The sequence below is a fragment of the Rhyacophila brunnea genome, unplaced genomic scaffold (assembly GCF_057557595.1).
Source record: "Rhyacophila brunnea isolate RB1 unplaced genomic scaffold, BYU_Rbru_1.0 scaffold_3, whole genome shotgun sequence".
Taxonomy (NCBI): domain Eukaryota; kingdom Metazoa; phylum Arthropoda; class Insecta; order Trichoptera; family Rhyacophilidae; genus Rhyacophila; species Rhyacophila brunnea.
In genome coordinates, this window is record NW_028232965.1 from 15,473,319 (window position 1) to 15,479,318 (window position 6,000).

General features: G+C 29.9%; 1 protein-coding gene across 4 annotated transcripts in view; it reads right to left on the reverse strand.

Annotated features, from left to right (window-relative positions):
• Positions 1–5,640, reverse strand: part of LOC147067947 (Ig-like and fibronectin type-III domain-containing protein 2) — a 277,069-nt gene extending 271,429 nt beyond the window's left edge. For all 4 annotated transcript variants that reach the window (XM_085952846.1, XM_085952843.1, XM_085952845.1 and 1 more), the window contains exon 1: positions 5,423–5,640. The gene's annotated coding sequence lies outside the window, so the exon portion shown is untranslated. The remainder of the gene's footprint in view (positions 1–5,422) is intronic.
• Positions 5,641–6,000: the final 360 nt, after the last annotated feature.

Below are 6,000 nucleotides of genomic sequence, written 5' to 3' on the forward strand. Positions count from 1 at the left end.
AGTACAAGTTTGAGCATAATAATTGAACAGAAAATATAAAAAAGTTGTATATAAAAAGTTCTTTTTATCTTGTAACTATTTTCTAGTAGGTATATATCTAAGGTATTTTCAAGTTATGCAGGTTTACCGGTAATTATTGTTCTGTTGTCTATAGGTACATTCTTTCTTTTTTAGAGTTTAAATATTGTGAGAGATGACGTCATTCCCAAGATAAGATATGATTAAAAGTATAGATAGCTAGGTATATGATTTCGAATGCTGCTGAAAGAAAGTCAAATATCGAAAAAAGATAGGGTTAGCTGACGGCAAATGGAATGAAATTTTGTAATAAATGGTTGTAATGAACGAATAGTTATATTGCATATTAAAATGCTGCAATGTAAAATGAAATGATATTTAAAAAAAAAACTGAAAATAGTATCGAACTATTTTCACTCTTATTACGGTTCAAGCATAATAATATGTAGCACGATATCAAAAATAGGTAGACTTCTACAGGTGGCACAAAAGTCAGGGTAATATAATATATTAGTCTTTTATTTATTTTAAAGTATAAGAGGGAAGTGAAGTTATATTACAACATTTTTCTTAGCTCGTATTCTTATTTTTCAGGTAGTTTTTTGTCCGGTACAAATCTTGCAATCGATTTTTAACTAACTTCCCGACTAGCTAGATATTTGAAGCTTTTAGCCATCTTTAAGTAGAATTGAATTAATTTTCAGTTAATTCTGATTTTTATGAATAGTTATTTCGACACCATTATTGGTTGCTAGGGGGTCTGGGGTCCTAGCAACAAAATTATTAATATATACGTGCGTTACTATGGAAGTCAATATGACATTTCAGTATTATTTCTATCAAGTATATTTTTTTTTGATCGTTTAAGCTAGTCAAGTCAATTTTATGATATGATTCAACAGAAAATTTAAAAACATTGTATATAAAAAGTTCTTTTTATCTTGTAATTATTTTGTTAGTACTTAACGTTTTATAATAATTTATCCTTCTTCATATATTTATGTTTAGGTTGTATGTACTTCTGATCAAGCACGAGATATAGGTATTGTATAATGAATTTCTCTCTTCAAGAATCTAGACACTATACCAAAGACAATTATTTCTAAACCATAACAGTTTTTTTTAATAATGTTTTATATTGTAATTAATAAAGGTTCTCATTGTGATTAATTTACATGCATTATGAATAATTGTATTTAAGTTATAACTGACATTAATATGGACGAATCATCTGGGAATAAAAATGACACTCACTTTTTTGTCGGGTCTGCCGAACGGTTTGGTTCGAATGGGTTCGCTCAAATGAACATTGCTACTAGAAACACTATTCTAACGCCATTACAATAAAGGTGATATTGCTATAAATTCCCGATGCGTGATATCGCATAATGGAAATTGCGTGACGTCTACCTATACATGTGCGAATGTCGCTGAGCGTGAATTTAATTGCTAGCTACTATATTGAGTGCGTTGTCCATTAATAATGTCATTGTAACTAACTATCATTTATAATATTATTAAAAAAAAAAAAAGTAGATCATGATATCCATTTTAAGGCAAAGATAAAAAAAATATGTTAATACAAACCTCCACTCCATGGAGGCCCATACAATCTTATTAGGATCAAACATGGTCCAAAGCTCTAAAGAAATGAAATGGAGACCTATAGTATGAAGGTAGGTTAACACAATTTTACTAATATATTCCATCAACTCAAAAAATATAAATTAAGAGAAGAAAGATTGAGAAATTAGTTAGACTCTAGCTCAAAAGAGAAAATATTAATTTATACATATATATATAATAATATATAACTATATGTTATAATAAATAATTAACATGGAACACTTAAACCCATCTAGATGAATTTAAGCCCCACGTTCACCAATCGTAAGCGCAAATAGCTGTCAATGAGCTTAGTAATTAATAGTAAAATTTAGAAAAAAGCTGTAAGTTAAGATTTAGCATAAGCGGCCCTCGTAGTCCAGTGCGTAAGGTGCTAGACTTTCATCCAGGGGCTCCAGGTTCAATTCTCGGTGAGGTCACTATATATTTATGTGATTTTCTCAAAGTCTATGTGCTCATGATTTATATTACTAATTACATTACTCTCATTGGGCCTCATGGTCTATTGTAGTGTTCAAATGAGTATACATAAAATAATGATGGGGCTTTACTAAGTTTTTTTTCCCATCCATTTTCCCATACATACATAAACTGAAAACACAACTTGAAGTTTTTGCCAAACACGTAATTGAACATGCACGTACGGCTTCAGAGACGGACGATCAGCTATAAACAATGGTACCATCATTCAGTAGTATGGCTGCTGATGATGATGATCACTTTATAGGTAATATATTTAAGAAAAATAGTTGGCACTACACTACAGTGGCCTCACGACGACATTTCTTAACAGAAATGGATTATAGTCACTTGCTCAAAATATTAGATCCATGCTTTGTGTCCAAACACATATTGAAAAACAACAAATAATAAATAAATGAATTTACCAGATTTGAATCCTCGACCTTTGACTTCATAAGCTGACATTTTACGATACGTATATCGCGAGCGGGGCTCTACATTAAACTGAGAAGTCTTCAATTAGCTATTATATCATATTTTAATAGAATGCATAATATTATATTAAATTGTACACAAAGATGACGTACTAACGAAAATTAAAACAGTGAGTGAATTTCGTTCTAGTTGTATACTTTGAACTAGTGAGATCGCCTTTTAAGATATTATAATATACTTAGAAGGTTTGTTGTGTAGCATGGTTACCATGGTTACCCACACGCTATAATCAAATTCTAGCACTGCGGTCGAATTAAAAATACCTGTACACGCACATACATACAAAAGAAACACATTTCATTACAGGTATTTTGGAAGCGGGTTCTATATAGCACGGCAATTATGCAAATAAGAGAATTAATAATTCTCATTATTTTAACATAGTTAGCCTCTTTTATATACAACATAAATATAAATTAATTAAAATAAAAATCACGAAAACTAGATCAACTAACTAATTGACTTAAAATTTATATATGCATGTAAGTAGCTATAGAAAGTAAGTACCAAATAATAAATAATGGCATATCAATAAAACAAACTTTTAAGTAATAATTATTATTTAGAATGACTAAATATATTTTTTACATATCTATGCTGTACGCCGATAGTAATATATAATTTTCCCGCCTCTGAATCCGTATGTTGTGGGTTCCGAATCGGTGTCCGGTTCAAATTTACATATTATTCTTAAAGTGGATTTGAATCCAGGCATGGATTAAATGGGTTGAACAAATAGATTACAACCACATGCTTTTCTCTATCATCTTCCACGTTTAACCCAACGTGTGGGCGTATACCGTGGTGTAACTAACAGGAAACGCCTTTAAAATTACGGTGGGAGTATCCAAGGAATAATTTTCTAAGTTCTGATTGTTACTATTTTGATTGCTAGTATCAGCTTGGTCGAGTCTAGCTGAGGTCTTTTCTATCACCGTATAACGCTTCAAGTTCACTAACCGCTAAATAATTGTCCCTCGTCGAAACCAGGACACGAGGGTAATGCCGATTGGGAGAGCGATAACTATGTTCAACCAAATTTCTTCGGGTGTTGATATATTCCACTTGCGTGAGGGTGAGTTAGGTGGATGCTATTTTAAAAATTCTTAAAATAGGACCTCTTTAGAAAACTTGGTGTACTTCTTTGAACTTCTATATAATATGTATAATTGCATTTTCACTGCTTTTGTATTATGTTCTCATGTCATGTTGTGAACGTTTTAAACTTATAATTTGTAATGTCCACAATATGTTATAATTATACTACAATAAATAAATTTAAACATGATGGTAAATTAATAGAGCTTGGTGGCAAAACTGCCATTACCGTTTAAAAAGTGGAAAGTCTAATTGCAAATAATCAATTATCGAAAAATCGTGTTCAGATATCGTCTAAGAATACAATGGTCTCTATGCTCAATGAAAAAATATGATATGTACGATATGTATGTAAGGGAATACATTTAAAATATACATAATATTTAAAATATATTTTTTTTAATATATATATGTTTATTTTAGGTACATGTTAAAATCGTTAGGTTATCGTCGAAAACTGTTGTAATAGATAATTTTTTATCTAATATATATTTTTCAAATAATTCAAATGAAAATCAAAATTTAAACCATCCACTAATTTTCCTAATACTGTGGTTTTATTGGGAAAATAATAATTATAATATGATGTTTGAATATTCACGTATAGTATCATAATAATGAGGTCTCATTACGTTTATTAATATATATAAATTATAGAAAACCAATTCCGCTTTCATGTATATTTTACTGTATTTATATATTACTAGTGTTATTTATTAAAATAAATTAATGAAATACACCTTCTTTCAATATAAATATTCAAGGAGCTAAATTGAATTAATATTGTCTGATCAAATCCAATAACAAAGACAAAAGGTATCTACTCGCTTGTCTTGTTAGCAACACGAGTATAAATGTTTGAATTGATTTGACATTGTCTGAAAATATTAACTAGTGTGTAAAGAAAAACGAGAAAGGAAACATGTATAATATAATATTGTATTATAAAATACGTTAATCCATATTTTTGAGGTGAGTTGCAAAAAATGTTTCGACACAATACAATCAGCGGTAATCAGATGGTAAATGTTGATAATAAAGTCTTATTTATTAAAGGACCCATAATGTAACGAATAAGTAATGCTGTCATATTGAAGAAAATTACTAATCGCCATAACATTACAAAATAATAATGTATAATAATATGTTTACTAGTATTAATTACTACTTGTACCTACTATGTTTTCCAGCAAATAATGTTTAATAATCCTGCTTCAAGTATTTGTTTAAGAATATTAAATACTACAACATTACTGCCATTGCAATTACTAAGGTTTGTATTTTATTCTTTTTATACATGTTTAAATAGAAGTCAATAAAGAAAGGGTAAAGCCTACGATTCGGATATAACCAAAATTGTTGTCTGCGCTCAATTACACATTTGCCTACTCTTCTTGATTTGTCAATTGTATTATTATGCATCCTGAATAAATAATTTTATTAATAATAAGTTAAATATAACTGTATTAGTATTTTATGTTAAATTATGAAAAATGTAAACAAAACAATCGAATACAAAAAAAATTAAAACAAGAAAATTATTAATGAGAGTTTCATAATGCATATTTAATTAGGGTAAGCTTTATCATAATATGTTGAATATAAATAATTTCAATATTATTAACTGAAATATAACTGCGTTATAATGTTATTTGAAACAACAGAAAGTGTAAACAAAACAACACAAAAATATTTAAACCAATAAATAATTGAGAATACTTGCATAGTTTCATAACTCCTTCAAGCAAATCCAGCGTTTTTCTGACACAATATTTTCAACAGTCTAACAAAAAAAACATAACCTCGTGAACTAAATTGACGCTGTCACTTAGCAGCTTGGGCAATGACGTGAAAACTCTTCTACGTAATTTACGTAAGCTCCGCTCAATTGACACGGGTATAAACGATACGTCCTTCCGTTCTCGCGGACAGACGTCTACTACCAGTCTGTGAAAACTGAAAACGTCAAGTCCCTTAGATTAGATACAGTAGTAGGCCGACCACCTTGTTTGTGCTAGGCGAAGTAATATCCATATTTGATACTACGTACTTGCCTAAATCCTCAATCTCGTACAAATCGCAATTTTCTTGCCCGAAAAAAACACGAAAACACGGGCTGTGTTGTTTTTTTTCATTCGCGTCGCTTGCTCTCGAACGCAAACGAAAACTTTCCAGTCTGTTGCCCGCAAAAAATGCAAGGCCGAAGTTTTGTCAATTTAAACATTTATAGAATTTCAGTGTTTCTGACGTGACGTCGAAATCTTTTTGGATGATTTGACGTCGAATATTTTACTTAATTCA